Here is a 25,174-nt window from a genome sequence, read left to right on the forward strand (position 1 = left end):
CACTTGAGAAGCCCCAGTTAATAATATTACATTAAAAAAGATTCACTTTATATGTGTTTCACATCAATTTAAAAAAAAAAGGAAACAAAACCAAACCCAAAGGAGGTACCTTAAAGAACGTGGACACTGAAGAGTGAAGTCATCCCACTCCTTGGTGCCCCCTCCTCTCCCTCAGTCCTGGCTCACTGCCATGACTTTCAATTTCCCGTCCGCAAACACATGAGGTACTGAAGAACAAGCTGCTCTGTGGGTTTCAAACACTAAATTCACCATTGCTTCAGTTAATACTAACTTACTTCTCCCTTAAGATCTGAGCTGGAACACTAAGAGCTAACATTTCACCATCAGTGTTCTAAAATAGCTTTGAGATGCCCTCTGTGATGCTCATTTAAGGAGACAGGACAATGGATGTCCCGGCCCTAAGACTGCCTCCTGTTGCGTGATGCCAACCTTTCTGTCCACCTGTCAGGACCACAATCTTGCTAAGGCTGCTGGTTCTTACTGCTATCACTTCTCTAGAACCAACAACTGTTTTCTAGCACTTTCCCTTCTCTGTGGCCAATTTTTTTACAATGCATAATCACTGATCTGCCTGTTTGCTTCCTCACTACACTACTGAACACCCTGAGGATAAGTGCTAGGACTCATCCCAGAGCTCTGAAGAACAACTGCTGATGCTCACCTGGTCATTTCTGGCTTCCTGTTGTGTATTCCAACGTACAAGATGTGCTATACTTCATTCTCTATCTACCTCTATCCTGATTTCTTTTCCAAAAGGTTCCTAACCACCAAAACAATCTTTGGATAAGGACAAGACTTCCCTGTGTCCAAACCAAATACAGTTGGTTCTCTGAATGCACGAGTTCAGCCAACCACATGGGGAAAAAAAGATTCCAGAAAGTTTTAAAAAGTAAATACTTAAGAAGTCTTCAGGAGATGAACCACCTGCAAATAGAAACCTCAGAATATTTTGTAGAACAGTACTAAGAATCACCTTCATTTGCAAATAAAAGGACAGTTCTGTTACTGAATGCTTAAAAGACATGAGCCATCAAGCAGTGAAAAGACAAAAAAGAAATAGAAATACATATTACTAAGTAAAAGGAGCCAATCTGAAAAGACTATGTACTGTATGATTCCAGCTTTATCATGCTGTGAAAGTCAAAACTACAGAGACAGTAGAAAGAGCACGGTGGCCAGGGATGACGGGGAGGGAGGGAGGAGCAGGCAGAGCACGGAGGAGTTCTGGGGCAGGGACTACTCTGCGGGATCCTGCAAGGATGGCTACAGGTCAGAAACGTCTCCCAAGTCACAGAATATACAACACAACACTAAGAGTAAACTACAGTGTAAACTATGGACTTTGGTGAAAATGTGTCAAGGTACGTTCATAAATTGTAATAAATGAACCACTGTGGTGGGAGATGTTAATAAACCAGGGAGGCTACACATGTGTGGGGGCAGAGGGTATACAGGAAATATCTGGATCTTCCTCTCAATTTTGCTGTGAATCTAAAACCACTCTAAAAAAGTACAGCCTATTTTTTTTAATGTACTGGATATGCACTAAGCTATAAACAATAGCTATATCCAAAGAGTAGGATTATACACCTATGTACTGTTTGAATTTTATACCAAGAGCATGCACTGATTTTATAATAAAAGGATACATTTCAAGAAAAAAAAAAGTTCTAAAAGTTGTTTCAACTAAAACACTATGCTAACATTCTTGACATTTTTCTTTAACATATATAATTATTTCCATGTACAACTATTTCAACAAAAGTAACTATTCTCGTATGACTATTTTAATTCTAGAACAAAAATACTGTTAAAAGTAGTAGGGCTTTTTAAAAATTTTTTATTTTAGCAGATTCTAATCTTATTCTTAAAATACTATAAAGTGTATCTCAATAAAATGTTAATAAGCTGAATCAAGTCAACAAGAGAAACAATGTATTGGCTTACAGAACCAAGTCTTTACTTATCTCTAGATGGAAAGACAGAATTTCCCATTTTCCTGTTCCCAAATGATTTAATTTAGAATGAACTAAAGCAGAGAGAAAACATTAGTCTCTCCTCCTCAGAATCGGTATCACCTATTAATTTGCTAATGAAATCAGATACAGACTTCTACACAGTCAATGTTGTGACTTTACATTAGGGGAGACACCCCTTGAGCTGTATTATCACAAGCTTCCGAGAAGAGATTTCCTGATGAATTACTCACTGAGGAAGATTCTTGAGCAGATACAGAAGGACTGGTATCAAATATTAAGAAAATGGCAAAAAAAAAAAAAGGGAAGTACAGATAATGTTTGGCCTGTTGAGAAAAGATTCAATAAATATATAATCAACTACTATAATTAGAAGTCAATTTCAATTCTCTTTAACATTTTCAAGGTTTACATCTTAAACATAAGCAAAAAGCATCAAAAGAAATCTTTCCTATATAAAAAGATTTCTGATGAAATCTTAAAACCTTTTGATTTTGAAAACAAGCTGCTGATTTTTTTTTAAATCCAGAGAACAGTAGACTATGCTGGCATCCTCTGAAAGCTGAGCAAGATAAGTTCAAGCAAGTAATAAACGCATGGAACTCATTAATTCAGAAAGGGATCATGAACAGTGAGCCAAAGGGGAAAAAGAAACTGAAGCTCCTATGGCATATTCCTTTGAAAGCTGGCAAGAAAACTCTACTTCTTTTATTAATTCATACAAAAACTATTTGCTGAGCACTACCAACTTGCCAAGCACTATTCTAGATGCCAGGGATATGATGGGGAACAGAAAGTCCCTGCCCTCACATAGATGATGTTCTAACAAGCAGGCCCCAAAATGGCACTTCTGGACCCCACTCTATTTTTTTCTAAATCCAAACCCAAACTCTTCCCTTCAAAGGTATCACAGGGCAGGGAGTTCTGTGGTTTGTCCACCCCAGCCACTAGCAGTCCCTCTGACCTCACCTGCTGTTTTCTGTGTCAGAGGAGAGGAACAGCAGGCCGTCACTCCAACACACCCAAAGAGTTGACTCGTTGGAAAAGACCCTGATGCTGGGAGGGATTGGGGTCATGAGGAGAAGGGGACGACAGAGGATGAGATGGCTGGATGGCATCACCAACTTGATGGACATGGGTCTGAGTAAACACCGAGAGTTGGTGATGGACTGGGAGGCCTGGCGTGCTGCGATTCATGGGGTCGCAAAGAGTTGGACAAGAATTGAGTGACTGAACTGAAGACCCTCATCAACTCATTGCTGAGAAAACTTTATCAGGCTAAATTAATTCATTTCTTTGGCTGATATTGTCTCTGAATTTTCCCTCCATTCTTCAACTATTTTAGTTACTCTTAAGAGAGTTTTTTCCAAGTTTTTTTAAACAACAAATTCAAATTTAACATTAATACCTCCTATGTGAAGGGGACATAGAGAAATAAAGATTAACAAAGTACGGTGACCATCTAGGAATACAATCTTGTGGTGAAACGGACACACTCCACATTAACTGTAACACATGGACAGACACAGGAGAAAAGGAGGACAGTCCAGGGAGAGGCTCAGAGGCGTTCACTCTCCATGCACTGACGGGCAGCGCGCCAGCTGCAGGGGCTCCAAAACAAAACACAACACAGCCCTGACCACAGGGCCTTAGAGCCTTGTGCAGGAGTATCTGAAAACAGTTTGCAGTTTTTCCAGCAAAACTCTTACAGGTACCCAAGATAAGGAGAGAGAGAGATGATGAGAGCTGCTCAAGCTGTGGAGCTCAGAAGATGATACACTTCTTCCACTACAGCCAGGCCACTTGGGGTACCCAGGTCCAAGGGGATAAGAATATCCCCCACCTTACCTGTGTTGGTACAACACTGAGAACCCTGCCACCCACCGAACACAGGGAGTGCATGGAAGCAGTGGTTAAGTCAAGTCTGAGAGCTCTGGGGTAATTTACAAGCCACTGGTCTAATAAACGGGAACAGCAGAAGCATATGGGGTCACAGGCAGGAAAAGCTGAGTCTAAATCACTGGAATCCAACACTAGACAAACAACTGTCAAGGTCCGACCAGTTTCTCTAAAATCCCAAGAGGCAGCAAGCTCATCTTAACTACTTTCTACTTTACCCCTGCAGACCTTGTTTCCTTAGCCAGCTCTATCTGCCTGCCACAGCAGTCTCTTGAAAGCTTTCCTTGTTCAAGCTTCCTGCTCTCCACTTCACTCTTGTCCCCCAGCAGAGACCTTCACAGAGCTCACCGGAAAGCACTCTTGCCCACTGCCCCCAGGCCCACGTGTATCCCACCCACACAACTTGCTTTCCCCCAGAAGAGGGCATTCCTACAATTCAAAGCCAATCGCCTGGATCACACAGGGCCCTGAGATCTCCTGGAAGGTCCTCAACCCAGTGCTCTTCTGCATCTTCAACTCAGCGTGCTGGCTCCTTCCCATCTCCATTTACACGCGCTTAAGTTTTTCTTGTGTCTAAAAAAACTCTTCACTTAACCCCAGGTTCTCCCTATAACTACTTTTTACTTTCCTCAGTGGCCAAATTTTACAAAGGCTCGACTCCAAACTTACTGTCTCCACTTCTTCACCCCACTTTCTCATCAATACACAACCGCCTGGCTTCAGTCATCCCCTCTCCTTTCAAATGACATGTTTCAGCAAGCTTAGCTACTGCCTCTGACTTGAGGCTTTCTTCATGCCAGGCTGTCTGGGTTTTCCTTCTCACCTGCTGGTTGCATTCTCTCTGCTCTTCTTTAAACGCTGCCCTGCTGCCTTAAATGTTCACATTCCTCAGAGTTCTGTCCTGACCCTTTGAGCCCTTGTCATTATTAGCAGCAACAATATAACTGGGGCACAAGGTTGGGCGGGCGGGGCAGGTGGAGTGTCAACTACAAGAGCCAGGAGGGGCTGAGTCCTGTGAAGTCCCCATTACTGGTGGCAGACGCCCATCACTCAGGCAGGAAAGAGGAAGGAACACTTTCCTACATACAGACACTCCCTGTTCACCCTGACAGCAACCTCATCTACTCCCAGGCTGGAAAAGACATGCTCACCTCCACGTCTTACCCTACAGCCCAGTCCCTTCCCCTCATGTCCGTTTTGTGCCTCAAACACCTAATGCCGTCCTTACAAGCATTTCGAATTTAAGTTCGAAATTAAATTGATCACTTCCTACCACACCCCAATCTTCTCATTCTCCACTGTTTTCTATTTCAGTGAATGGCGCCACCACCACCTGGTTTCCGAGCTAGAAGTCTGGACTTTCCTTGGTTCCTCCTTCTCCCTCACATATCTACTTCCTAGTTGGCCTGTTCTCATCCCATCATCACCAGCATCATTACCTTCACTTAGTCAATACACAGGACCTTGTTGTTTATTTAGTCACTAAGTTGTGTTCGACTCTCTCCTGCTCTCAATTTTCCCCAGCAGCGGGGCCTACTATGTGCCAAATCAACCCACTCCAGTATTCTTGCCTGGGAAATCCCATGGACAGAGGAGTCTGGCGAGCTACAGTCCACGAAGTCACAGAAGAGTCAGACACGTCTTAGCGACTAAACAACAACTGCTACGTGCCAAAATCTTCCCTTGTAGCTCAGTCGGTAAAGAATCTGCCTGTGATGCAGGAGACCCAGGTTCGATTCCTGGGTCAGGAAGATTCCCTGGAGAAGGAAATGGCAACCCACTCCAGTATTCTTGCCTGGAGAATCCCATGGACAGAGGAGCCTGGCAGGCTACAGTCCATGGGGACACAAGAGTCGGATATGACTGAGTGACTAAACCACCACCACCACCTTTATGGGCCAGACACTGCTGCTGACATTGATGTACAATGGTGAACAAGCCAAGCTCAATCCTAGAGGAAGGGACGGGCAAACAAATAAAAGGATGAGATAATTTCAGGTGGTGATAAAAGTTATAAATAAAATAAAGCAGGCTGATGTGACGAAGCACTACTTCAGACCGTAAGGGCTAGAGAAAACACACAGAGAAAGAAATATTTAAACGGAACCTGGGGACTTCCCTGGTGGTTTGCTGGTTAAGACTCCTGATGCAGGGGGTATAGGTTAGATCCCTGGTTGGGGACCTAAGATCTTGCATGTGACTTGGTGTGGCCAAAAAAGAAAAAATAAACTGAACCTGAATGGCAAACAGAAACAAGTCTCACACAGATTTGGGAAGCAGGATGTCCCATGCAGAGGGAAATGTTGAGTGAACAGTTCCTAAGGTAGAAATGAGCCTGAGGTGTTCAAGAAACAGAGGGAAGGTCAAAGAAGCTGGAACTGAAGGGAGCAAGGAAGAGGCCAGGTCAGATGGGCTCAGAGACCCTTGTCGATCACCATGAAATCAATGGAAAGCTACTGAAGGGCTGTAGGAAGCTACTGAAGGGCTGTGGGAAGAAAACTGACAAAACCCAACGTGAATTTTTAAAGATCATTTTATCTGAAAAGCACAAAAAATATTTGGGAGGGCCAAAAACATTGGGGGCTGAAAATCCAGTCAGGAAACTAGTAGTACAGTAGCCTGGATAAGAGGAGATGGTGCTTGAGACGGGGAGGGGGGAACAGATTCAGAATGTGTTTTGGACATAAAATGAACAGAATTTGCTGGGAGACTAACTATTGAGAATGAAAGCGAAAAATAAATCTAGGACAACTCTTCAGTTGTTTTTAGGTATAATCTACATACAGCAAAATTATATACAGTGTATCACTCAGTAAGGTGTGATGAACGCCTATCAAGGTGCTGAACACTTCCATCACTCTAGAAAGTTCTCTCATGTCCCCTTCCGGTGAACCCCCTGCTACAAAGAGGTAACCACTGATGCGATGTCTGGTATCACAGACTTTTGCCTATTTTAGAATCTCTTATAAATGTGATCATCCATTATGTACTTTTTTGTGTCTGTGTGAAATTCTTCCTTGTTACATGTATCAGCAGTTTCTTTCTGTTGCTGAGTGGTCTTCCACTGTATGAATATACCATTCTGTTTATTCATTATCCCAATGATGGACAACTGGACTGTTTCCAGTTTTCAGCTATCATGAATAAAACTCCTATGAATATTCTCGTACAAGGCTTATTTGTGGCCACAGGTTTTCATTTCTCTTGGGTAAATACCTACAAATGGAACTGCTGGGTCACAGGGCAGACATGTTTAACCCTTTAAGAAACTTTCAAAACAGTTTTCCAATGGCGTGGCATCATTTTAAAGTCTCATCAGCAGTATAGGGAGTTTTGGTTGCCTGACTCCTAGATGTTTCGCTTGAATAACTCCACCTGCAACACAACCACTCACATTCCTTTAGCTCTTCAAACATTTTTCATTTTTTTAGACTTTGTGAAGCTTCAATGAAGCTCTGAAACTGGCCATGTGATAGAAGAGCCAACTCATTGGAAAAGACCCTGATGCTAAGATAGATTGAAGGCAAAAAGGGAAGAGGGCAGTAGAGGATGAGATGGTTGGATGACATCACCGACTCAACAGACAGGAATCTGAGCAAACTCCAGGAGATAGTCGGGGACAGGGAAGCCTGGCGTGCTCCAGTCCATGGGGTCGCATAGAGTCAGACATGACTGAGCGACTGAACAACAGATGCACTCCAAGGACACTTTTCCTCCTTACCCTATCCCCTTTACTGCTATGCATTTTCATTCCACAAATATCCTGAAGGATGAGAAAAGGCTGGGTTGGCCAGTGTTCTGAGCAGAGGACATAGCATATAAAGAGTAAAGAAGTCCCTGAGATGAGAAAGAGTCTGAGGCCTTCTGGGACATAGAGAAAGTCAATGTTGCTGAAAGATGGCAAGCAAAACCAGGAGACAGGCAACTGGGGAGGTGGGCAAGGGCCGGGGTATTCAGAGCCTTGTGAGAAATGCAAAGTCTGGATTTTCTATTTAGTGCTATGAGAAACCACTGAATGATTTAAAATGGAGGAAAGACAGGTGACTGTGGCCGCTCTGGGCAAAGTGGAATAGAGTCAGATGGGCAGAAGTCAGGGGGACATGTTAAGAGGCAATCACAATGTTCCAGGTAAGAGATGATGGTGGCTCAGAGATTGTGGCAGGAGAGTGGACAGATTCAAACCATATTACAGCAACTGCACTGACAGTAATGTGATAGATTAGATGTGGAGGGTGGTGAGAGAAGAGGAGGAATGGGATCTGAGAAAGTGGTTAGATGTTAAAATCACTTATGGAGAAGGGAACAAATGGAGGCGAGTTTAAGGAGTATGTGTTAGTTTTGGACTCACAAAGCTTAATCTACTGATGAGCTACCCAAATTGCAGCATCAAGCAGGAGGAGTCAGAGGAGCTAGGAGAGTCTGGCTAAAGATATTAACACGATGGTCATCAACTTATGGGCGATCATCAAAGCCTAGTGGGATCTGAGAGCACCTGGAGAGTGAGTGCAATGAACCAAGAGGGTCCAGAGAATGCCAACTGGTAAGCAAACGCGGAGGAACAAGCCACAGAGCTGGGGAGAGACTGCTGAGAGAACAAAAAGCATCAGGACAAAACAGCCAATGGCCCTCCTCTGAGAAGCCTCGTGTGACCGTTTGCGTGAGAATGTGTCTGGGCTCAGCCCCATGTGTTTCCCCACTAGAGCACTTCCAACGGCCCTGTTTTAACTGCCCTTCTCTACTGAGCAGATGGCTCCCCACGTGGCTCAGTGGTAAAGAATCTGGCCGCCAACGCAGGAGACTCGGGTTTGATCCCTGGGTCCGGAAGATCCTCTGGGGTAGGAAATGGCTACCCACTCACTCCAGCATTCTTGCAGGGGAAAGTCCATGAACAGAGGTGGGCTACAGTCCATGGGGTTGCAAACAGTCTGACACTACTGAGCATAAGCACTGAGCAGACCTTTGAGGATCTAAAATCAACAGGATTGGCAGGAATCAGTCAGTTCAGTCGCCCAGTCGTGTCCAACTCTTTGCAACCCCATGGACTGCAGCACGCCATGCTTCCCTGTCCATCACCAACTCCTGGAGCTTTCTCAAACTCATGTCCATTGGGTCAGTGATGCCATCCAACCATCTCATCCTGTTGTCCCCTCTCCTCCTGCCTTCAATCTTTCCCAGCATCAGGGTCCTTTCCAACGAGTCAGTTCTTTGAATCAGGTGGCCAAAGTATTGGAGTTTCAGTTTCACCATCAGTCCTTCCAATGAATATTCAGGGTTGATTCCTTTAGGATGGACTGGTTAGATCTTTGTGCACTCCAAGGGATTCTTAAGAATCTTCTCCAACACCAGACTTCAAAAGCATCAATTCTTTGGTACTCAGCTTTCTTTAAAGTTCAACTATAGTCCAAAGTAATGTCTATGCTTTTTAATATGCTGTCTAGGTTGGTCATAGCTTTTCTTCCAAGAAACAAGTAAGCGTCTTTTAATTTCATGGCTGCAGTCACCATCTGCAGTGATCTTGGAGCCCCCCAAAATAAAGTCTGTCACTGTTTCCATTGTTTCCCCATCTATTTGCCATGAAGTGATGGGACCAGATACCATGATCTTAGTTTTCTGAATGTTGAGTTTTAAGCCAACTTTTTCACTATCCTCTTTCACTTTCATCAAGAGGCTCTTTAGTTCTTCGCTTTCTGCCATAAGGGTAGTGTCATCTGCATATTTGAGGTTATTGATATTTCTCCTGGCAAGACTGATTCCAGCTTGGGCTTCATTCAGCCCAGCTTTTCTCATGATGTACTCTGCATATAAGTTAAATAAGCAGGGTTATAGTATACAGTCTTGACGTACTCCTTTCCCGATTTGGAACCAGTCTGTTGTTGCATGTCCAGTTCTAACTGTTGCTTCTTGACCTGCATACAGATTTTTCAGGAGGCTGGTCAGGTGGTCTAGAATCAGCTCTGCTCTAAAGGAAATAAATTCTGAATATTCACTGGAAGGACTGATGCTGAAGTTGAAGCTCGAATACTTTGGCCACCTGATGTAAAGAGCCAACTCATTAGAAAAGACCCAGATGCGGAGAAAGACTGAAGGAAGGAGGAGTAGGGGATGACAAAGGATGAGATGGTTGGATGGCATCACCGACTCAATGGACATGAGTTAGCGAGCTCCAGGAGATGGTGAAGGACAGGGAAGCCTGGTGTGTGGCAGTCCATGGGGTCAGTCGGACACGACTGAGGGACTGAACAACAAGCTCCACTCCAGTTAGTGTCCTCGCCCACAGCACAGAGTGGAATGCTTCAGTGGGCAACTACCATTCACCTACAGGTGATACCATTTACGTATAGGTGGTGCACTCCACTATATACTTTTCCTATTTTAGTTCCTTTTCCCATTGTCCCTGAGGAAGATGTTATCTCCATTGCCCTGAGGAAGATGTATCTCCATTTTACAGACAAGGAAACTGTGGCTCAAGCAAAATGCCTAAGGTCACTCATGCTAATAAGTGATGGAGCCAGATTGAGGCCACACGTTCTCCTTCACACTCTTCTGCCTCCATAAACTGCCCATCACATAGAATTTCTACAGCAAGAATACCCTTGCACATTACTGCGAAAAGGGATACAAAACCTGCCCCCAGGTAACTGACCCACCTGAGCACTAAGTCATGCAAACGTCTAGGGATGCAGTCCTGCTCAAGAACCCCTACTCTGATCAGGCACCGTCAATGATCTCCAGGCTCCCTAAGGAACATTTAGCCTAGGGAGCTTCCAAACGTGAAAGTGAAATCTTCCCTGAAACTGAGGTCAAGAGGTGAAAACCTTAGGACTGCCAGGGCCTTACCTCTTTTGAGTTCTAGAACTCATTTTTAGCCATGTACCAGAAATTTCTCCCTACATCTAAAGGGCCTAGGGTGAACTTCACAACTAATGCTAAATGTGGCAGAACTTCTCCATGTCATCCATTCTGGATCAAGATAAAATCAGGGTGAGATTATGTCTTTGGTGGGCCCAAAGAAACCAACACTATATATACATATCTGTGTGAAAAAAAAACAGAGCAGTACAATTCTCTTTGTCTATAACCTGCTTTCGAGGTTGATGTGTGTCTTCTCCCTGACTTCTTAAGACTGGAACTACATAGGCTTTTCCCTAAATGAGTGCATTAGCAACCCAAGGCGGCCTTTCTTTTTCTACTCAGGAGCGAATGTTAACGACCAACCCTCTGGTCAGAGCCTGGGCTACAGTGGAAAGAATACCAGCCTTGCTGGCAAAGAACAGGGTCCTAGTCTTGACTGTCGGTGTAAAGCTACACTAACTATGGGCAGGTCACCACCTCCCTGGCCTCTTCCCTGAGTAGTAAAGAGGTTGTAAAGTGCTAGACGAGACGATTTCTTTCAGCTCTCTAGATAACTACCTGAGAGCACAGAAAGGGTAGGTGAAGGTATCTGGATGCCACTGGCTGGCCAGCAAAAGTGTGGAGGACAGACCCTCCCGGCTGTGGATAACAAAGCCTCTCTGACTGCACTGTCTCCTCTCCTGCAAGAGTCCCCACTCTCAGATACCCCTGCTTCCTCCACCCCCCTACCCCACCCAAGGTCACTTGGGATCTTCTCTTTGAAGCAATATCCAGCAGAGTGCCCTGCATACAGATATCACTAATTTTTGCTAGCTTCAGTTGAAGTTTTAACCAAGTACAGTGGTTGTTAATACCCCAATCCAACTTCTTAACAGAGAAACACAGACATAATTAAATGATGTTTCTAATAATGCCTAGCAGTCATCAATATAACAACACATCTCCGTGGTTTTGCTTTTTTCTTTTGCGTGGTTGGGGGGGACCGTGCATGGCTTGCAAGATCTTCGTTTGAACCCACACCCCCTGTAGTGAAAGAGCAGAGCCCTAGCCACTGGACCACCAGGGGAATTCCCTCCACATTTCTGGGTTTTATCAGAACAATGTTAATAAAGCACACACATTTCTCTTTCCTACACTTTATAAAATACCACTAATAATCCCTCTTAAGTTCACTTGAGCCAGGTCCCCATTCACAAAGCAGAGACACAAACAGAGGGAAGACTTCAGCCAACCCACGTCTATTCTTTGGATTAACTTCTCAAGATGCTCAGGACTAAAGCAAATCATTCACTTTGTTTAATGCCACTTTCATCCATCCCACAGATCCAGTCTGACTTCCCTACTGGCAGAAAATTCTCCAGAAGAGGGGACATCTTTATGATCACTCTGAGCAGCTTCGTTTGAGTCACTATCACATTGTCTTTTTATTCTCTTCATCACTATGTTCACTGCCAGACACATTTACTTACTGTCAACAGTCCGTCTCCAGAGCAGACTCCTTCTCAATCCTGCCCACCAATGCACTTCCCATGTTTCAGAACAGTGCTTACAAATGCTTGTCAATGAAAATTAGAACATAGAGAACCTTAAACCATGTTTAGGGATGTGTTGTTCAAACACACAGAAAACAATCTTCCAATCAGGCTGATATTTAACTGTTGCAATAACTTCCACCCTTTCCCACAGAACAGCTTACATATGCAGACTGCAGTAAGGATATTTTCCCCTGTAGCTAATGCTTTCTCTTTCTTAACATTCCCACAATGAAGCATCAGATAACAAGCCACAGATACACCAATAAGTCACTTTACAGTTCATCTTCCTGCTGGGCCATGCACATTACCTACAAAGTAAATACAGCTCTAACGCAGAAAGTACTGATCGTGTTTGTCGCCATGAGAATCTTTCCACCCATACTGCGTGTACCATAGGTATTAAGACGACCTTCAAAACCTAATTAAAAACAAAAAACAAAAAAAACCTATTCAGTCTAAATGCAATGTGACCAAATTATGCTCTATGAAAGGCTTGATTTCATTATATTTCAAATGTATGACTTATGTGTACAGTTCTGCCCCAATACAAATAGCATTATGCTGTTTTCCTTTATTTTGTTACTTTTACCTCCACAAAAAGGAAACGAAGGCACACAGTCAGAAGCCCCAGATAGAGCTAACGATCACCAAGGTGTCTTGCACACAAGCCCTCAGGAGGAAGAAAGCTGAAGGCATGCTGGGGAAGGGCTGTCTTTTATCAATGTACCTTTTGAATCCCATCTGGCCAAAATGAGAGCAGGTACCAGATAATGATTCCTGTACATTGTAAACCAGTAACAGACAGGAAGGGAGAAAGCCTCTTATATATTGTGTCACTCTTTGAGCTGATAGAAGTTTTCAGTTCAAGCCAGAATGGCAGAATTGGGTATGAAAGAGAAACTTTTTCGATTAAATCTCAGGTGCACTGGCAAAACCGGCCAGTTCTGAGGAAAGTGAGATTTTAGAAAACTCGCAGGGATCACTAAATCAGAAGGCACAGCCTTCCTGAGGCCAAGTTTCAAATTCATTATAACTTTTAAATTAAAAAAAAAAAAGGAAAAGATGGAAGAAGGGAAGCACAGCAGGCAATTTGGATTCCAAAGCCAATCTACCACTAGCTGATTTGTTACTTGAGCTGGCAGTGAGCTATAAGGGACCTAACAGAGACTGTGGAGTCAGGGGGAGGACAGTCACAACCAAACCCTGACCCTCATCAGCTCCTTGACCTCTCAGGAAAAGAAGAGGTGATATATCTCTCAGGTCTGCTGGGTGGATTTTGTTAGATAAGTTAAAACACCTTGGACAGAACATACTGGGGTATTTCTGGTTTTGTTTTTTAAAACAAATGCTAGCATCCTTTCCTCTCCTTAGAAAGACAAGGTTGAACTTAGAAGAAGTCCAACTCTAATTTCTTGATCTACATCCCACTACACTTTATGAAGGTTAAAAAGAAAAAAGGTTACAGAACCTAAAATCCTTATCTCCTGACATCTTACCGCCTTGGCAACCTTCTCTCTCAAACGTACACACAAATAAACGCTTCCTCTGTAAGAGTTTTATAACTTTTTCCTCATAAGTTACAACAAAAATGTAAATTTATGTGAGTAGGATAACTGTTTACAATTTAAGTAATTGTAAGGTTTTTAAAAGCCCACACAAAGCAAGGTCATAATTCAAATACCAACATAAATAGTTTATTTTGGAAAACCCCAAATAATCAATCTGCACAGCCATATAAAAGCGTCTACCTATGTGACAGGCCTGATGTCAATACACAAGGAAAAGTCTACCAATCCATCTCCAAGGTGGGCATTATGAGCACACCTCCCAAAGCTGTGACCCTTTTTGAAATGTGTGCACAAAAAGAATTAAAAAATGGTCTAAGAAAGACATGTCACACATTAGGCACATGTCCTTCAAGAATCCCAATACTAGAAATTTAAGAAAAACAAGACCAACCTCTGAGGTTGATCCAGAAGGCCTAGCCAGTCAAAGGTATGGCCTAAGGCCCTCACACACCATAAAATCAGTGAAATTAATTGGGGTTCTTCAGCATCTGAGAGGAAGCATCCAGCTACCATTAAGGAATAAATTGGGGATGCAAATAATTAGTGCACCCTGAGGTGATAGTTAATTCCACTAGCATGCCACTTCACAGGAGATGTTATAGAATTCCACTTTATTCCTTCTCTGAGAATACTAAAGCTGGAAATTTCTAAAGTTAGCCAAATATCCCTTGAAGGAACTTTAAATAAGGTCCCTTCATAATATCCTGCATAGAAAGATCTTGGATCTCCTTGAAGCTAACCAACACACAGAATCAAATACACATTATCCACAATTCCAAGTAGTCAGAAGACGACCAAAAGACCTTTCCCTGATAACTCCTTCTTGCAAAGACAAAAAAAAAATACAAGGCACATTCAGCCCAGGCTAGAATATACTTTCTGAGAAGCACAGAAAAGCATCTGGAATTTGAGGAAAAACTGCACCCTGACCAAGTCTTACACTCTGTCGGAGTAGAAGCTGAAAACTGAAAGGTGAGACAGGCTTTTAAAAGCCAGGTAAAGAACAGTCTGCATCTCCCAGGAAGTCACCTATCACTAAAGCAAAAGCACAAGAGACTACCTAAAAGCCCTGGAATGTTTGAGCCTTTACTGAAGCGGACAAAACTGAAGTATTGGGGAGGCAGGTAACTTGGCCAGGGTTATAGTTCACTTGGTGGCAAAGCTGGAAGGAGATTCCTGGGTCTTCCAGGTCGAACTTCATTCAGGGCAGTTTCCCACTTCAGCCAGCTTCCACTCCCTTTAAGATCCTCAGTGAGGATCTTAACTGAGGATCCTCCCTTAAACTCCTCACCTAAGCTGTTAACAGAAGGGTCCGATTATCATTCAAAGATCTGCCTGTTAGATAACAGCTAGAAAATTCCATCCATTTTACAGAAGTTATCAGAGACATCCAATCTTCGAGGGGGGGGGGGGGGGCGGTATCCTAATTTTGATCTGTCCCCTAAGGGCAAACGAAAGGGCTGCAGACAGTGCTAGAATCCACAACCACAAATACAGACAGACAATAATCCCCACCCACAGGCCCAGGAAGGCGGCCGCTCCTCTGTGCCGCCTCCCCACACACTCCCCCCCCTCCCCGCCCCTCAACTCACTAAATTCCACTCCCATCCCGGCGCACGGGAGACATTCCACCTCCATCGTCTGCCAGAGCGGGCTGGGCCGGACCCGCCGCTCTCCTTCCACCACCACTCCCCATCTTCCCCAAAAAGATCAGAAGGCTAGAGCCCCAGGCACCCCCCCCCCCCACCAAAACGAGCCGTCCGCTCGCACACGGGGGACCACCGGATGCAGCACCCACAGCCCTGCTCACCGCGGCGGGGGAGAAAAAGCCCACGCAGGAAGGGGGTCCCGCGCTCGGCTCACCGCCCCCGGGCGGGGGGCCGGGACCGTGCGCCTGGCCAGTCGGTACCTGCCCTCCGCCCCCAACAGGCGAGAAGCAGCCGCGTCCACATGGCTTCAGGTGTTCACATGGCAAGAAGCGGGCCTTCGGCCCTCCCCGCGGCGGGGACGCGCGACGGCTTCCCAGCTCCGCTCCCGCCCGCGGTAGCCCGGCCGGCCCCTCCCCAAGCCCGGCCCTCCGCCCGCCCGCCCGCCTCGCCCCCAGCAAAGTGGCGAGAGCTGCGGGATATACCCGGGGCTGCCAGGGGGGCACCCCCCCACCCCGGGGCGGGCGGCGCTGACCCCGCCGACCCCCCGGACGCCGCCCGCTCACACCCGCCGCCGGTGCACCCGAGGCCGCGACGAGCAGGTACCTTTCTCCTGCACCCTCAGGCCAGGACCGGTGCCCAAGCCCGGTCAGAGCGAGACCCCCCACCCCCCGCCTCAGCGCCCCGATGATGCCAGGCCGGGCCCTTTCCCCTCAGCGCCCCGAGGCCAAGGCAGGCCGCTCCTCTCTGCACTCCCGGGTCGGGTCGGGCCGGCCCCTCAGCACCCCGAGTCCTGGCCTGGGAGTCCGGGGGGTTCGGCGCACTCTCAGGTCGGGCCGGGCAAGGACCTCTGTCTGCCCCCAGCCCCAGAGGCCAAGACACCCGGCCTGCCCGCCCCCCACAAGCTCCTCAGCCCCTGACCCCGGCTCCTCCCCCTCAGGCGCGGGCCGCGGTTACCTGCGGGAGCCCCCCGCCCGGTCCCTCGGCCTCAGCCGGGGGCGGGAGGGGAAGGAGCGGCGGCGGCGGACGGCGCTGCGCGGGGTGGGGGTGGGGGAAGCCTCCGCCGCCTCCAGCTCGGGCGCCCTGGGCCGGCGGCGGGGCGGGCCGGGGGGCCGCGGCCCCTCGACGCTCGCTCCGGCCCGCGCGCTCGCGCTCGTTCGCTCGCTCCGCGGTCGGGCGCGCCTCAGGGCGGGCTCCCCCGGCGGAGGCCGCGGCCGCCTCGCAGGGGCCGAAAGCCGCTCGGCTCGGGGTTTTTTCTCTCCATTCTCCCAACACACAGGAAATAACAGAGCGTCAGGTGACGCCGGACGGCCAATCGCTCGGCTCCGAGCCGCGGCGCGCGCGGGCGGGCGGGAGCGGGGCGCGCGGCGGGGGCGGGGCGCGCGGCGGGGGCGGGGCGGCGGGGGGCGGGGCCGGCGGGCGCGCGCGTGCCCACCCGCGTGTGGCCGAGCCGACGCCTGCGCGCGCCTAGCCGGAGACCTCCCGGCCCTACCGCCCGCCCGGCGGCCTGGGTCGCGCGGAGGCGGCGGCGGGTCCCCCTCAGCAGATGCGGGGTGCGGCGCGCGTGTCTTGCCGCTCACCCAGTGCCATCTTGGCCCGCAGATCCCGGCCGTCCTGGGAGTGGCCGCGAGCCAACTTTCTGGGGAGTTGGTGGCCCAGAATCTCTCCTTGAGATTTCTGGAGTTCCCTCGGAGCCACCAAAACCAAGATCGCGCCTCTGGCCCCGCGTGGAGAGACCCCCGCGCGGGGCCAGGGGCCCTGCTCCCTCTCCCTGTAACCTGGCTTAGTGGGGCCGGCTCCTGCCCGCCCTAGCGCCCTCCGGGCCCGCAGGCCTACTTCCCTAACCGCCCTCCACCCCTTGGCGCCGCGTGTCCTTGGATGAATGACTTGGGCCCTCTTGGGACTCAGTTTCCTCCGCAATAAAAGCAAGGATGAGGAGGCCCACCAACCTCGCCTGTAAAATAGATGCTCACCAAATGCCAGTTGCCTTTGCCTGAGGCAGCCTTAAAAAAAAACTGCCACGCCTGGCTGGCTGGACCCAGGGTCCAGAATTAATTTGGAGATGAGGTGGAGGATTTGTGGCGCCAAGGCCTCGGGCAGTTCCCAGCCTTCTTTTGCAAATCTCATGTACGTTTTATGGAGCAAAGGAATGGTTGACTTTTTTTTTTTAGAAAATCTCAGTTGTAAAACAACCGGAGATGTTTCTGCTGCATGACCCACTGCGATCACCAGTGAGACAACCAGTGAGAGGGTTGGTTGTGTTTGAAGTGTTTGTGATCCCCTCTCTCACTCACCCAGAAACCTGGTCAAATTTTCTCCCCACTCTAGGCCTGTTTCCGGTTGGGACAGGGGGAAGGAGGAGCATGTGGACTAGATGTCCCTAACGTTGACTAAAACTGCTAATTCTAAATTAGGCCCCCATCTGCCCTAGATGTTAAGGGAGTATATGTGGCTTCCTTTCCTAAAGCAACCTGACTTGAAAGTAAACTAGAATTGGAAGAAGTGGGCAGCAGGTGGAAGCTGATAGGAATGGCCTGGGGTGCAGTTTCAGTGTATTTGAGGTCCACAGCTCCCCAGGGCCTGGCTCTGCCCTTTCACCTGTCACCCTACCTAGACAGAGACATTAGCTTTGTCTTGCCCTGGGCCACCAGAAGAGGATTCTGGCTGTGGCAACACCTGCTGCCAGCAAAAGGATCCAAAGCAGGGCCTGAGTTGATGCTGGCACCCCAGGAGGATGTGGCTGGGGAAGGCCGTGATTTCTCCTGGCTTCTGTCCAATCGTACAAAGTGGGGGCTGGCTCCAATGTGGGTCAGAGCTATTCTTGGACCCTTGGTCCCCCAGCACCTCGTGCATGCCAGGTGGGGTGCCGGTCTCTTCCGGGTAGAGCTTTACAGGCCGCCAAGCCCTGCCCTCTGGCTGTTCCCATTGTTCTGTGAGTTTCATTTTCAAATTCTTTGGCACCAAGACTTAAGAGACCAGTGCTGGCTTTTGCTTGAGTCAGAGCTACAGACGGAAAGAGGGAACTCTTAGCACAGACCCATGTTTTCTGGACAAACACGGAAAGATGTGTGAGAGCTTCCATTTGGCGTTGGGAGCTCTCTCAATTTCTTGAGAGAATTTGTGAAGAAAAGGGAAAGCCATTTCCTAAGAGTCTCCTTCCCCTATCCTTCTCCCCTTCCTATTCCTTCTTCCTCAGCCCCTTTGGGTCTCAGACTGGGGGACCAGAACATGAAAGGTATGGCGACAAGCCATGCAAAGCCTCATTCAGAAGGGAAGGAATGCAGACAGGTAACTGAAGGCCAGGCTTTTGTTTGTTCCTGCCTCCTGTCCTGAGACTGACCCTACAGCCCCATCCCCCCCACTTTGGACCCTGCTGGAACAGTGGCTAGCTAACATCCGACTGACCTGGAGACTTCCCCAGTCCTCAGGCCAGGCCAGCCTGGACATTTTCCCCTTAGCAGCCTATCACTTTCCCTTCCAGTACCATCTGGAAAGAGAACATGTGTGGGCATTATGACCAACAGACAGACTTGGGCTGTGTGGCCTTGGACTAGTCACTTCACCTCTCTGAACCTTGGTAAAATGGGGATAGTGTGACCTCACTCATGAAGTGTTATGGGAATCTAAAGAGATGCATAAAGAATTCAGTACAGTACCAGGCACACATTAGCAATAGCAACAGTTCTATGATGTGGACAGACAAGCAGACTGAGGTTCAGAGAGCTAGTCAGTCACTAGTCAAGACCCCATAGTGGCCAGAGCACAATTAACTGGGAACCTCTTTGATCACATTAGTATCCTCCATTGTTCTCTCACTGTCCCATCTGTGAGAATCCTGTTTTTCCTACCACACTTGAAGAACAGTAGATTAGTTGAGTTTTTTTCCTTTTTCTCCCTCTCTCTCGTCTAACCCAGTCCCCTCGAAAAACACTTATTGAATTGAATCAGTGGTTTCAATTCCAGAAGCAAAATTAATCCTTTCCCTCCTCCTCCAGCTCCGAGATGGCTTTTGGAAACCCCGTGTCACTCCCTTTATTACAAACTCCTCTGCCCTCCTCCAGGCGCCTGAGCCACTCCGGGATTACAAATGGAGCCTTCTGCCTCTAGGTCAGTGATTCCGCTACCATCTGTCAGCACGGATTGATTGAGGAGACTGGCCCTGCCCGGCGTATCAGTGACTTGTGCGAAGTGAGCCGGGTGCGGCGCCTTCAGCGGCAGGCGGATGTCCTTCCTCTGGCTCCCTGGCGCTCTCTCGAGCACACGTACCGCCCGCCCGCACCTTTATCCTTCAGTGGGCCCCAGCTCTCCTTCCTCTTGGGAGGGGCCTCCCGCTAAGTGGAGCACACGAAGAGGGAGGCCTCCTGGAACTCCTGCTCGCAGGCCTCCAGGAGACGAATTACCAAAAAAAGCCTCCGCTTACCGGAAGTAGGGGACCCCCCTCCCTCCGCCCCCATCCTGCAGAGCCTGTCCCCAGCCAGGCACTTTCCCCACGCCGGGCACAAACAGCAGGGGTGGCCAGAACCTCTGTGGGCACGCCTTCCTTCCACACAGAGCACCTGCGGTGTGCGAGGCTGCGGGCCCTGATGGAGGGAACGCAGGACCTCAGAACAGGTCTTTCCCAGGCAAGGGCAGGGCAGGCAGGAAGGCGCAGGGGGTGGGGATGGCTCCAGATAGAGTGTCCGGGAATCCCAAGACTGAGCCGCGTGCGGACAGCCACGCAGTTCCCAGGAGTGCACACAGCCATGGGAACCGGAGATAGGGGTGCAGAGGTGGGTAGCGGTGGGATCCTACAAGGCCTTGTATCTGGGACATTTGGTTTCATGGGGTCTCCCAGTGGCCTCTGACCCAGAGATCTGCCCCTCAACCCTGCCCTCCCCCTCATTCCTCCAGGGCCCAAGCAGTGGCTGCCTCCTCCTCAGCCCTCGCTGGTCTCACTGGGCTGTCTGTGCTCGCATCCATTCTGTCCCACAGGACCGTGAGCACTGGCAGGGCAGACCCCTCTGCTTCCCTCTGGTCTCCAGCATTCAAGGCAGGGCCAGGCACCATCACCATAACAACGATCCCATTAGAAACGGATCCCCAGCCCAGAAGAATCCAGGCTCACTGGGAATAGGCACTGTGGGTTTGCAGCGACGCGATGAGGTTGGTGGTGTTCCCATCCCCACTTTACAGATGGAACCACTGAGACACAGAGAGCTGGACAGCTTGTCCCAAGTCACACTGCTCAGAAGAGGCCAAGCTGGAATTGGAACCCGGGTCTTTAGAGGTTGCACTCTTAGCCACTAAGTTTCCCAGCACTCGGTAAACACGGGAAAGATGGATGGACACAGACAGTTGGTGGGCCCCAAAGTTTGCAGGCAGACGGGGAAAGAGATGGGAGGGGATACAGCAGGGTGGGTGTCAGCCTCTCCCCAAAGTAACAGTGTAGATCCCTGGAGCCTGAGCAGTTTGCAGGCGTTAGACCCTCAGACCCACACCTGGAAGACCAAGGCCTGCCCACCAAGCGGCAGGAGCTGGGCATCAGTGTACTCAGGACACCGGAGGAGACGCAGCCAGGCAATAGGAGGCCCCTCTCACGGGACAGATCACCCTTCAGCCCACTCCCCGCTCCTGCCACTTGTGGTCCGAGTCTCCCTGGGAAGTCCCTGGCGTGGTGGCCCAGTACAGGGCACTGAGCTGGGGGCCTAGCCTGGTTTTACTGACATGTGTCCTTCAGCAAATTATCTGATGGCCCTGAGTCTCATTTCAAATTGTAACGGGTGGGAAGAAGAGCCCAGTGGTCTACCTGCCTCCAGGAAGTCGGGTCCCTTACCTGGCCGACCCCAGTCTCTCCTCCCCGCTCCCAACCTTATGAGGCAGGGATTGCCATCTTCACTGTGCAGAGCAGGAAATGGGATACACAGAGAGGTTAAGAAACTTGCCTGAGGTCACACAGCTAGCAAGCCACAGAGCTAGTCTGAACTCAGCCTTCTGGCCCCGGAGCCCCAGCTGAGTCACTTGCAGCCTAGCAAAGTGCTAAACTCAAGATGAAAAGATCTGACAATAGTAGTGACAAAGGCGTGTTCTAAGCGCTTCACCTGCGTTAACTTGCTTAATCCTCACCAAAGCTCCATGAGGTGGATACTATTATTACCTCATTCCGCAGATAAGGAAACTGAGTCACGAGGCAGAGACGAAATCTGAACCCAGGCAGGTCGGACTGTGGAGCCCCTGCAAGGCTTTATCACAGGCGAACAATAGGGAGGTTCCTTTCCATCGGGATTATTTCTGCTTGAAAGCTCAAGACTTTTAGCCCCGTCCCTGTTGGGCTCCACAGGAAGGCAGTGCTGCATGCTGAGGCATGCTGGGAAAAGACTTTGTTCCGTCCTGTTCTGTTGACACGCTCTTCACTTTAAGCCTGAAACCCCAGCTTCCTGCAAAGAATTCAAACCGTGGAGAAAATACGCAGCCATGATAACAGCCACGACTTCCCGCGCCTCCAGTGTTCCCCGTGCTTGGGGCTCCGTGTGTGTGTGTCCTCATCCGTGACCCTTCACGACACCCAAGTAGCCCCCCGTTTCACAGCTGAAGACATTGAAGCCCAGAATTGCTCATAAGATGCCCCCCCGCAAAGGCACACGGCTGCCAAGTTGCGGCACTGGGTCATTCTCGAGAATCCCAGTTCATTGGGACACATCTGCCGCACCCCCACCATGAGGGGTGCAGAGGTGGCCCTGGTGTGCTGGGCTTTGACGGAGATGCTGCTGTTGCTCCTCGACCACACGGTGTCACAACTCCCGGGCCACGCGGAAGGTACTAGGACACAGGTGTGGGAAGCGTGGATATCAGCGTCCGCTCCACTCCACCTCCCTCCCTCCAGGGACTCAGGCAAGGCTGCCCTGCCACCGAGGTGAGAGCCTTCTGGAAGCAGTCCTGCCCTGTGAGGTTCCGCATCACTGTCTGAGTCTCCCCGGGAGCTCACAGGATAACTCCAAGGCACATGTGTGATGCCGGGGAAATAGAAAGCAGCCAAGTCAGTGGATTCTCCAACTCCCAGCTGGTCTTCTGGATGGCAGCCTCTCTTCCCGGCCCACCCCTCCCTGCTGCAAACTCATTACAGTTTCCAGAAGCCAGCTTTGACCCTACTGCCCCCACTACCTCTGGCTCAAAAGTTGTCGGTGGGTCCCAAGGAGTTTCAGAATTCAAGTAAATTCTCAAAGCCCTCATCTGGCCCCCACCACCTCTCCAGCCTTCTCTCACATGTCCCATCCAGCTTCTTTGCCAAACCAAATGAGTCGTGTCCCCACCGTGTGCCTGTCTGCTACCCAAAGCAGGAAGCCCTTCCCTCTTCCCTAGACTGAAATCATACCCTCTTTCAAGTCTCTTTCAAGTCTTACGCAAATGCTACCACCTCCACGAGCCCTTACCTTAATACTCAATATAAATTCATTCAACAAACAGTAATTGAGCCCTCACCATACACGAGGTCTTGAGCCCAAGGGTCTTTATTGTCATGGAGCATATAGTCCCCTGGGACCAATAGAGCAAAAATCATCACATAACTAATCATTTGGTAATAGCCACGAAGGAGACACAGAAGATGCAGGTTTGATCGCTAGGTCAGGAAGATCCCCTGAAGGAGGAAATGGCAACCCACTCCAGAATTCTTGCCTGGAGAATCCCATGGACAGAGGAGCCTGGTGGGCTGCAGTCCATGGAGTTGCAAAGAATCAGCACGACTGAACTGCTAAGCATGCATGCAAACACGCATGCACACACAATACACATTGATAAGAAAGCAGGAAGGTGCACAGAGGGTATGTAATAGGAGCCTGGGCTTGGGGGATCCAGGACATTTGAGCTGAGACCTGCATTACAGATAGGAAGTTGCCAAGCAATGAGGTTGGAGGAGAGAGCTCCAGGCAGTGGGCACAGCATGGGCAAAAGCCCTCAGGCAGGAGGGAGCGAGCGGATTTCCAGGAAGGGAAAGGAGGCCAGTGCAATTCAAATGAAATGAGTAAGCTGGAGGTGCAGCTGGAGCAAAACAGTGCAAACCGTGAAAGGCTTGGGGACTTTATCCCAAAGGCAAAACGAGGAACTGCGGAAGGTTTCCAAGCAGAGAAAAGAGTCAGTGTTCATTTATAAACGATCCCGCCAATTGCTCCATGGCTTAGTGTCTTCTGAAAAGCCTATGCTTTGCATCCAGCCACTCCTGACCCTTGGCCGTCTGGTCATTTAGGGGTGGAGTTTTCAATCCCTTCCTCCAAGACTGAGCTCTCAAGGGTAGAGCTGACCTCCAGTTCTTCAGCATCATCCTCTGTGTGTGGAGCTGCTCCAAAACTGTTTGTGGAATGAGCTAACAGACATGACACTTACCAGCTTTTCCCCTGGAAGGGGCCAGGCTGCCTGGGGGAGTGGGGGGCCCTTCCACATTCTCTGGAAATCACAAAATTCAAGGGTTTCAGTGAGGTCACTCCTCAGGGAGCCCTTGCAAGTATAGCCGGCATCTCACTGAAGCCCACGTCCAGGGCCAGCACCCAGCAGTGACACCACACAGGCGTCTGCCCGTGACCGTGTCCCGAACGACCAGAAACAGAACCGAAAGATCCCAATCGCTGTAAGGTGCTTTCGAGCTTACAAAGCACATTTCACACGTGCAGACTCACACAGGGTCAACCCTCATGGGTGGATTCGGTTCCTGCCCTGTTTTACAGATGAGGAAACTGAGGCCCAGGCAAGGGAGGGTCTCTGAAAAGTCATCTCAAAGCCAAGCCTGGAATCTGACAACCGTTCAGGCTACTTATGGTCCCCGTGAGGATAAGAGAGCTCTCTGGAAACTTCTTTTGAAAAATGTTTTAAAGTGACATATTTCATCAGGATGTCTGTCACGCCAGCAGTGGGAGCCAACACACCAATTCTCGCAGGCCGTTCCCCCTGCATGTCAGATCTTCACGCTCAGCCCCAGGCCCTGGCGGCTTAGCCCAGGGCGTGGGAAGGGCCTGAGTGATGGAGCCTCAGCTCCCTGGGCTGGGTGCTGGCACAAAGCAGGTGCTTGGGAGACTCAGAGTTCTCCAGCGCAACCTGGGCAGATTGGAGGGTGAACAATAGAGAACATTCCTACAGCTCTCCTGTGCGCCGGGAGCCACGCTCAGAGTTACCTGCATTGGCTCAGGTCTTCCTTAAAACAAGCCTAAGAGGTGAGTACCACGATGACCTCCACCTCTCTTGTTGTTTAGGGCTTCCCTGGCGGCTCAGAGTTGGACACGACTGAGTGGCTAACACTTTCTTTCACTTTTGTTGTTGTTTAGTCACTCAGTCATGTCCAACTCTTTGTGAACGAACCCAACTCTGTGAACGAACCGTGGACCATAGCCCGCCAGGCTCTTCTGTCTGTGGGATTTTCCAAGCAAGAATACCGGAGCGGGTTGCCATTTCCTTCTCTGGGGGATCCTCCCGACTCAGGGATCGAGCTCACATCTCCAGCATTAGCAGGAGGATTCTTTACCACTGAGCCCCCCAGGGAAGCCCAGTTATCCCCACTTACAGATGTGGAAACTGAGGCTCAGAGCAATAACTAATTAGCCTGCAGTCCCACAGCCAGAGAGTGGCAGAGCTGGGATTTGAGCCCTTTAAGAAACCCCATGCCCTTGGCTAAGTAAAAGTGGGCAGAGGCGTCCCTGGCAGAGGATATGACAACT

The 25,174-nt window shown here is 49.2% G+C and overlaps 1 protein-coding gene across 4 annotated transcripts in view; it reads right to left on the bottom strand.

The window, feature by feature from the left end:
• Nucleotides 1-25,174, bottom strand: part of TCF20 (transcription factor 20) — a 187,742-nt gene that overhangs the window by 72,936 nt on the left and 89,632 nt on the right. The window contains exon 1 of one of the 4 annotated variants that reach the window (XM_020876872.2): nt 16,455-16,775. The exons of the other annotated variants lie outside the window; for them this stretch is intronic. The gene's annotated coding sequence lies outside the window, so the exon portion shown is untranslated. Of the gene's footprint in view, nt 1-16,454; nt 16,776-25,174 lie in introns of those variants that run through there. 4 annotated transcript variants of the gene reach the window in all.

Source organism: Odocoileus virginianus, chromosome 23 (genome assembly GCF_023699985.2).
Source record: "Odocoileus virginianus isolate 20LAN1187 ecotype Illinois chromosome 23, Ovbor_1.2, whole genome shotgun sequence".
NCBI lineage: Eukaryota > Metazoa > Chordata > Mammalia > Artiodactyla > Cervidae > Odocoileus > Odocoileus virginianus.